The sequence below is a fragment of the Lithobates pipiens genome, unplaced genomic scaffold, assembly GCF_037356315.1.
Source record: "Lithobates pipiens isolate NorthernLeopardFrog02 unplaced genomic scaffold, aLitPip1_a1.2 Scaffold_18, whole genome shotgun sequence".
Classification (NCBI taxonomy): Eukaryota; Metazoa; Chordata; class Amphibia; order Anura; family Ranidae; genus Lithobates; species Lithobates pipiens.
In genome coordinates this window covers 346,815,576-346,822,272 of record NW_027507758.1, presented here as the reverse complement: position 1 = coordinate 346,822,272, position 6,697 = coordinate 346,815,576, and positions in this window count along the sequence as shown.

Below are 6,697 nucleotides of genomic sequence, written 5' to 3'. Positions count from 1 at the left end.
TCAGGAACAGCAGTGCATGGTCCGATATCCCCCATGGCAGTATTTTTATGTCCGTGACTCTCGGCAGGACAGGGGCCCCCACAAAGACCAGGTCTATGTGGCAGAATGTTTTGTGGGACGCCAAGTAAGATGTGAAAGCCAGGGCCCGGGGGTGTCTCCACCGCCACACGTCTGTCAGCCCATAGGCAGGGCAGCCATCAGAAATTTTGGGGCCCCTTACACAGATTTAGTGCCTGACCACCAACATTCCCCAGGGCCCGCCCATTGGCTGTCCCACCGAGTCCCCATCCACGCCCAGAATCATCCATCCCTCTCCACAATGTATCCTCATCTACGCCCAGAATCCTGGAGAGGGATGGATGATTCTGGACGTGGATGGGGATGCATTGTGGAGAGGGATGGATGATTCTAGGGGCGTAGATGGGGATGCATTGTGGAGAGGGATGGATGATTCTGGGTGTAGATGGTGATGCATTGTGGAGAGGGATGGATGGTGCTGGGTATGGATGGGGATGCATTGTGGAGACTGGAGGGATGGATGGTGCTGGGCATGGGTGGGGATGCATTGTGGAGAGGGATGGATGGTGCTGGGCGTGGATGGGGATGCATTGTGGAGACTGGAGGGATGGATGATGCTGGGCGTGGGCGGGGATGCATTATGAAGAGGGATGGATGGTGCTGGGCATGGATGGGGATGCATTGTGGAGACTAGAGGGATGGATGGTGCAGGGTGTGGCTGGGGATGCATTGTGGAGATGGATGGTGCTGGGCGTGGGTGGGGATACATTGTGGAGAGGGATGGATGTGCTGGGTGTGAATGGGGATGCATTGTGGAGAGGGATGGATGGTGCCGGGTGTAGATGGGGATGCATTATGGAGAGGGGTGAATGGTGCTGGGCGTGGATGGGGATGCATTATGGAGAGGGATGGATGATGCTGGGCATGGATGGGGATGCACTGTGGAGAGGGATGGATGGTGCTGGGCATGGATGGGGATACATTGTGAAGACTGGAGGGATGTGTCACGTACCTGGTATAGGAGCCCAGAATGCAGGAAGCGGCCTCTCGTAAGCCTCTGGCTCGAGAATCCCTGGAAGTGGGAACAGGAGTTCTAGAGTTCAGAGGGCACAAGTGCCGAGCGGGTGCAGGACAGGTCCGGACCTTGAGTAGTGGAGGAACCTCAGGAGGGCTGGGAATGTAGACACCCGGTAGACTGGTCAGATAATAGCAGGCACAGGCGGTCAGGCTGGAAAAGCTGGAAGCAGATAGCAGACAACAGCAGGCACAGGCGGTCAGGCTGGAACAGCTGGTAGCAGACAGCAGGCAAAGGCAGGCACAGGCGGTCAGGCTGGAACAGCTGGTAGCAGACAGCAGCAGGCACAGGTGGTCAGACTGGAACAGCTGGTAGCAGACAGCAGACAGCAGCAGGCACAGATGGTCAGACTGGAACAGCTGGTAGCAGACAGCAGGCAACAGCGGGCACAGGTGGTCAGACAAGCCGGAGGTCAGGGGCTGGCAGCAAGCAGACGTCGTCAGGAACAGACGGGGTAACAAGAATCGGGAACAATCAGGTAGCAGAAGACAGAATAACCGGACACGCTGTAGACTGGACAGCACAGAGGTACAGTAACAGGTTCCTTAAGTAGCCCTTTGGGCGCCAAGAACGGTCGCACGGCGTGTCTGCGCGTGCCCGCGTGAAACCGTGCAGCCGTTCGTGACCCCGTGCACCCGCGTGCGCCCATTCGTACCATCGCGCACCCGCGTGCGCTCGTTCACAACATCGTGCACCCGCGTGCGCCCGTTCGTACCAACACGCACCCGCGTGCGTCCGTTCGTGCCAACGCGCGCCCAAGGATACTGGTTAGTTCTCAACGCGGGGATTCCGTGAGCAGGCCTTCCATAAGCCACTGAATTCCGGGGACGACCATGACAGGATGGATGGTGCTGGGCATGAATGGGGATGCATTGTGGAGACTGGAGGGATGGATGGTGCTGGGCGTGGGTGGGGATGCATTGTGGAGCGAGATGGATGGTGATGGGCGTGGATGGGGATGCATTGTGGAGACTGGAGGGATGGATGGTGCTGGGCGTGGATGGGGATGCATTGTGGAGAGGGATGGATGGTGCTGGGCATGGATGGGGATACATTGTGGAGACTGGAGAGATGGATGGTGCTGGGCGTGGATGGGGATGCATTGTGGACACTTGAGGGATGGATGGTGCTGGGCGTGGGTGGGGATTCATTGTGGAGAGGGATGGATGGTGCTGGGTGTGGATGGGGATGCATTGTGGAGACGGGAGGGATGGATGGTGCTGGGTGTGGCTGGGGATGCATTGTGGAGAGGGATGGATGGTGCTGGGCGTGGGTGGGGATACATTGTGGAGAGGGATGGATGGTGCTGGGCATGGATGGGGATACATTGTGAAGACTGGAGGGATGTGTTACGTACCTGGTATAGGAGCCCAGAATGCCGGAAGCGGCCTCTCGTAAGCCTCTGGCTCGAGAATCCCTGGAAGTGGGAACAGGAGTGCTAGAGTTCAGAGGGCACAAGTGCCGAGTGGGTGCAGGACAGGTCCGGACCTTGAGTAGTGGAGGAACCTCAGGAGGGCTGGGAATGTAGACACCCGGTAGACTGGTCAGATAACAGCAGGCACAGGCGGTCAGGCTGGAACAGCTGGTAGCAGACAGCAGCAGGCACAGGTGGTCAGACTGGAACAGCTGGTAGCAGACAGCAGACAGCAGCAGGCACAGGTGGTCAGACTGGAACAGCTGGTAGCAGACAGCAGGCAACAGCGGGCACAGGTGGTCAGACAAGCCGGAGGTCAGGGGCTGGCAGCAAGCAGACGTCGTCAGGAACAGACCGGGTAACAAGAATCGGGAACAATCAGGTAGCAGAAGACAGAATAACCGGACACGCTGTAGACTGGACAGCACAGAGGCACAGTAACAGGTTCCTTAAGTAGCCCTTTGGGCGCCAAGAACGGTCGCACGGCGTGTCTGCACGCGCCCGCGTGAAACCGTGCAGCCGTTCGTGACCCCGCGCACCCGCGTGCGCCCGTTCGTATCATCGTGCACCCGCGTGCGCTCGTTCGCAACATCGCGCGCCCAAGGATACTGGTTAGTTCTCAACGCAGGGATTCCGTGAGCAGGCCTTCCATAAGGCACGGATGGGGATGCAATGTGGAGACTTGAGGGATGGATGGTGCTGGGCGTGGGTGGGGATGCATTGTGGAGAGGGATGGATGGTGCTGGGTGTGGATGGGGATGCATTGTGGAGACTGGAGGGATGGATGGTGCTGGGTGTGGCTGGGGATGCATTGTGGAGAGGGATGGATGGTGCTGGGCGTGGGTGGGGATACATTGTGGAGAGGGATGGATGTGCTTGGTGTGGATGGTAATGCATTGTGGAGAGGGATGGATGGTGTTGGGCGTGGATGGGGATGCATTATGGAGAAGGATGAATGGTGCTGGGCGTGGATGGGGGTGCATTCTGGAGAGGGATGGATGATGCTGGGCGTGGATGGGGATGGATTGTGGAGACTGGAGGGATGGATGGTGCTGGGCGTGAATGGGGATGCATTGTGGAGAGGGATGGATGGTTCTGGACGTGGGTGGGGATACATTGTGGAGACTGGAGGGATGGATGGTGCTGGGTGGGGATGAGGATGATGGAGTTGCATTGTGGAAAATGGATAAGGATGACTCTGGGTGAGTTCATCCCCCTGGTGTTCCATGATAAGATTTTAAGGAAGGAAATAGGATCTGTAATCAATATGGGGGATAGGATCATGACACATTATGGCCTCTGAATTGAGCCTCCAGACCCGGGATGAGCACAACTGAAGGCAGTGCAATGCTGAAACATCAAGCATCTTAACGTCTAAGGCCGCGTACACACGGGCGGATTGTCTGCCCAACTAAGTTCTTCAGACAATCGGACAGACAGTCCGTTCAAAATTTGAATGAACGGACTTGACCACACACGGTGAGCAGACAGTCCGCTGAAAGCGTGCGCGATGATGTGTACAGCACGTACGACGGGACTAGAAAAACAACGTCCTATACACTGCAATGCAAACTTCGGCCGTGTAAATCCTTTCTGAGCATGCGCCATACTTAGTCCGTCCAACTTGCCTACACACGAGCGGACTGTCCGCTGAAACCAAGTTTGGACGGACAAAACCAAGTTTGAACGGACAAAATTACGGAAATTCCGTAAGACTTTGTTCGTCAGACAGTCCGCTGAAAAAGTCCGCTGAAGCCCACACACGAGCGGATTGTCCGCTGAAACACGGTTCAGCGGACTAAGTTGGGCAGACAATCCGCCCGTGTGTACGCGGCCTAAGTGAAACTCTACAAAACTAAAAACAGTCTCTAAATGTATAAACAAATCAGCCTCCGTAAGGACACAATTCCCCCCCACCCCACCCATCCCCTTGAAACTGAGGAGGATCTTCAACCCTTAACCCGTATCGGCACACCGGCCGCCAAGTAGGGGGTCTGTGCAAGCGGCTAGGTTGACCCCTTCGGAAAGTATCTGGGGGGTTCAAACAAGTGTATAAGTTCACGGCTCCGTGGCTTCCGCTGGGACAATAAGTGAGCCGGGGGGAAAGCCCGATTTAATCCAGGGGAGAGAAGTATTTCCCAGCATTCCCCCTGGTGGTCAAGAAATATTGTATGATCCAAGGCATGAAGTTCAACGTGGTGGATATCACTGTTTCAACTCCTAGTAAGTTTAAGAAAGTCACCGTTTAGTTCTCCTGACACTGTCAGAGACACATTATTGTATCACTGCAACATATGTAACGTGGCACAACAGGTGCAACAGTGCTCCTCGGGCATCCCTCCCCATGTTCTCCATGGATTGCCACTATGATACCCTTGGTTTTTGCAGGGTGCTCAGGTGCAAAAAGGCAGAGAGTCAGTTAGAGGGAATTTGGCTCAAGGATCTAGGAGTGGGGGCCCCGTGTCGTGCATGAATGCGTGCCCCACTAGTCTCTGCAGAGGCCTCCATCCGGGGCGCATGCCTCAACAGATGGAAGAGTTTGTTAGGCCCTTGGGGTGGATGTCTCAAAAAAAAAATGGGGAAGGGCGTCAGAGCAGCACAAAACTCAGGTAAGTATAACTCACGATACCATGTGTCAGCAAGGATGCGGCAGGGATTCCAACCATTAGGGATGAGCCAAACACCCCCCCGCCCCCGATCGATTCGCACCATAACTTGCGAACAGGCAAAAAAATACGTTTGAACACGCGACTACCATTAAAGTCTATGGGTAATGAACATGAATAATCAAAAGTGCTAATTTTAAAGGCTTATATGCATGGTATTGTCATAAAAAGTGTTTGGGGACCTGGGTCCTGCCCCAGGGGACATGTATCAATGCAAGAAAAAGTTTTAAAAATGTCAGTTTTTTCAGGAGCAGTGATTTTAATAATGCTTAAAGTGAAACAATAATGGATATTGTGTAATAGTGTAATATTCTTTTAAATTTCATACCTGCCCTCAGCATTGGGAGGGTAGCCCCTCAAAGCACCTTGTCTCCATGTTGATGGGGAGAAGGGCCTCATCCCCACAACCCTTGCCCTGTGGTTGTGGGGGTCTGTGGGCGGGGGGGTTATCGGAATCTGGAAGCCCCCTTTAACAAGGGGACCCCCAGATCCCACTCTCCGTGTGAATTGGTAATGGGGCACAAATGTACCACTACCATTTCACGAAAAAAGTGACAAAAAGGTTAAAAAAGACAAGAGACAGTTTTTGACAAGTCCTTTATTAAATTCTTCTTCTTTGCGCTTCTTCTTTCATCTTCTTTCTTCTTGTCTTCCTTCAGGGTTGTTCTTCTTTTCCATCTTCTTCTTCTCCATCTTCTTCATCTTCTTCTTCCGCCGCTTTTCTCGTCCCGCATCTTGCTCCGGCTTCTTCTCTGCGCCGTCCGCACTATCCGCCTCTGTGGGAGTCTTTAGCCACGTGACGCTTCAATTCTTCTGACACTTCTTAAATAGCGGAGGGCGGGGCCACCCAGTGACCTCGCCCTCCTCTGATGCACGGGGACTTCCCTATGGCTTTCCCCATGTTGTCAGAGGGGGTGAGGTCAGCCGTTTACGGGTGAGGAAGATGAAGAAGAATATGGAGAAGAAGATGGAGAAGAAGTTGGGGAAAAAGAAGAACACGGAAGGAAGACCAGAAGAAAGAAGAAGAAAGAGGTGTTGCAGGGTGCATTAAACCCAGTGGATCTCGAGAAGGAAGCAGCCGCTCACTTCGCCATCTTGGACACGCCCAGTTGTCTTCGTTTTTATTTGAGTTCTGTCATTTGTCAGGTTGTCAATACAAACGTGTGCTCCGCCAGTAAATTTTCCATATTTTATCAGTAAAAAATGCTGCAGGAGGCTGGCAACACTAGAAGGCACCCACTTTCAGAACTGGCATATGAACCTGACTAGGCAAGAGCCTAAAAAGAATCTTCTCCAGAAGACCCAGCTATTATATGGACCATCTTCCTAATTGTTACCAGAGTAGTGTAGTTCTAGTGCAGTGGCTCCCCTCTGTCCTCAGGCCTGTAACTCCTCCAGCAGTTTATCTTTGCTACCAGTCTACCAGAGCTACCTTGGACCTCTCTGAGAGGGATACTGTTTATGACAATAAGTACACATAGCTATTTGGGTTCTGAACTGTTATATCGAAGAAGCAATTTTCTG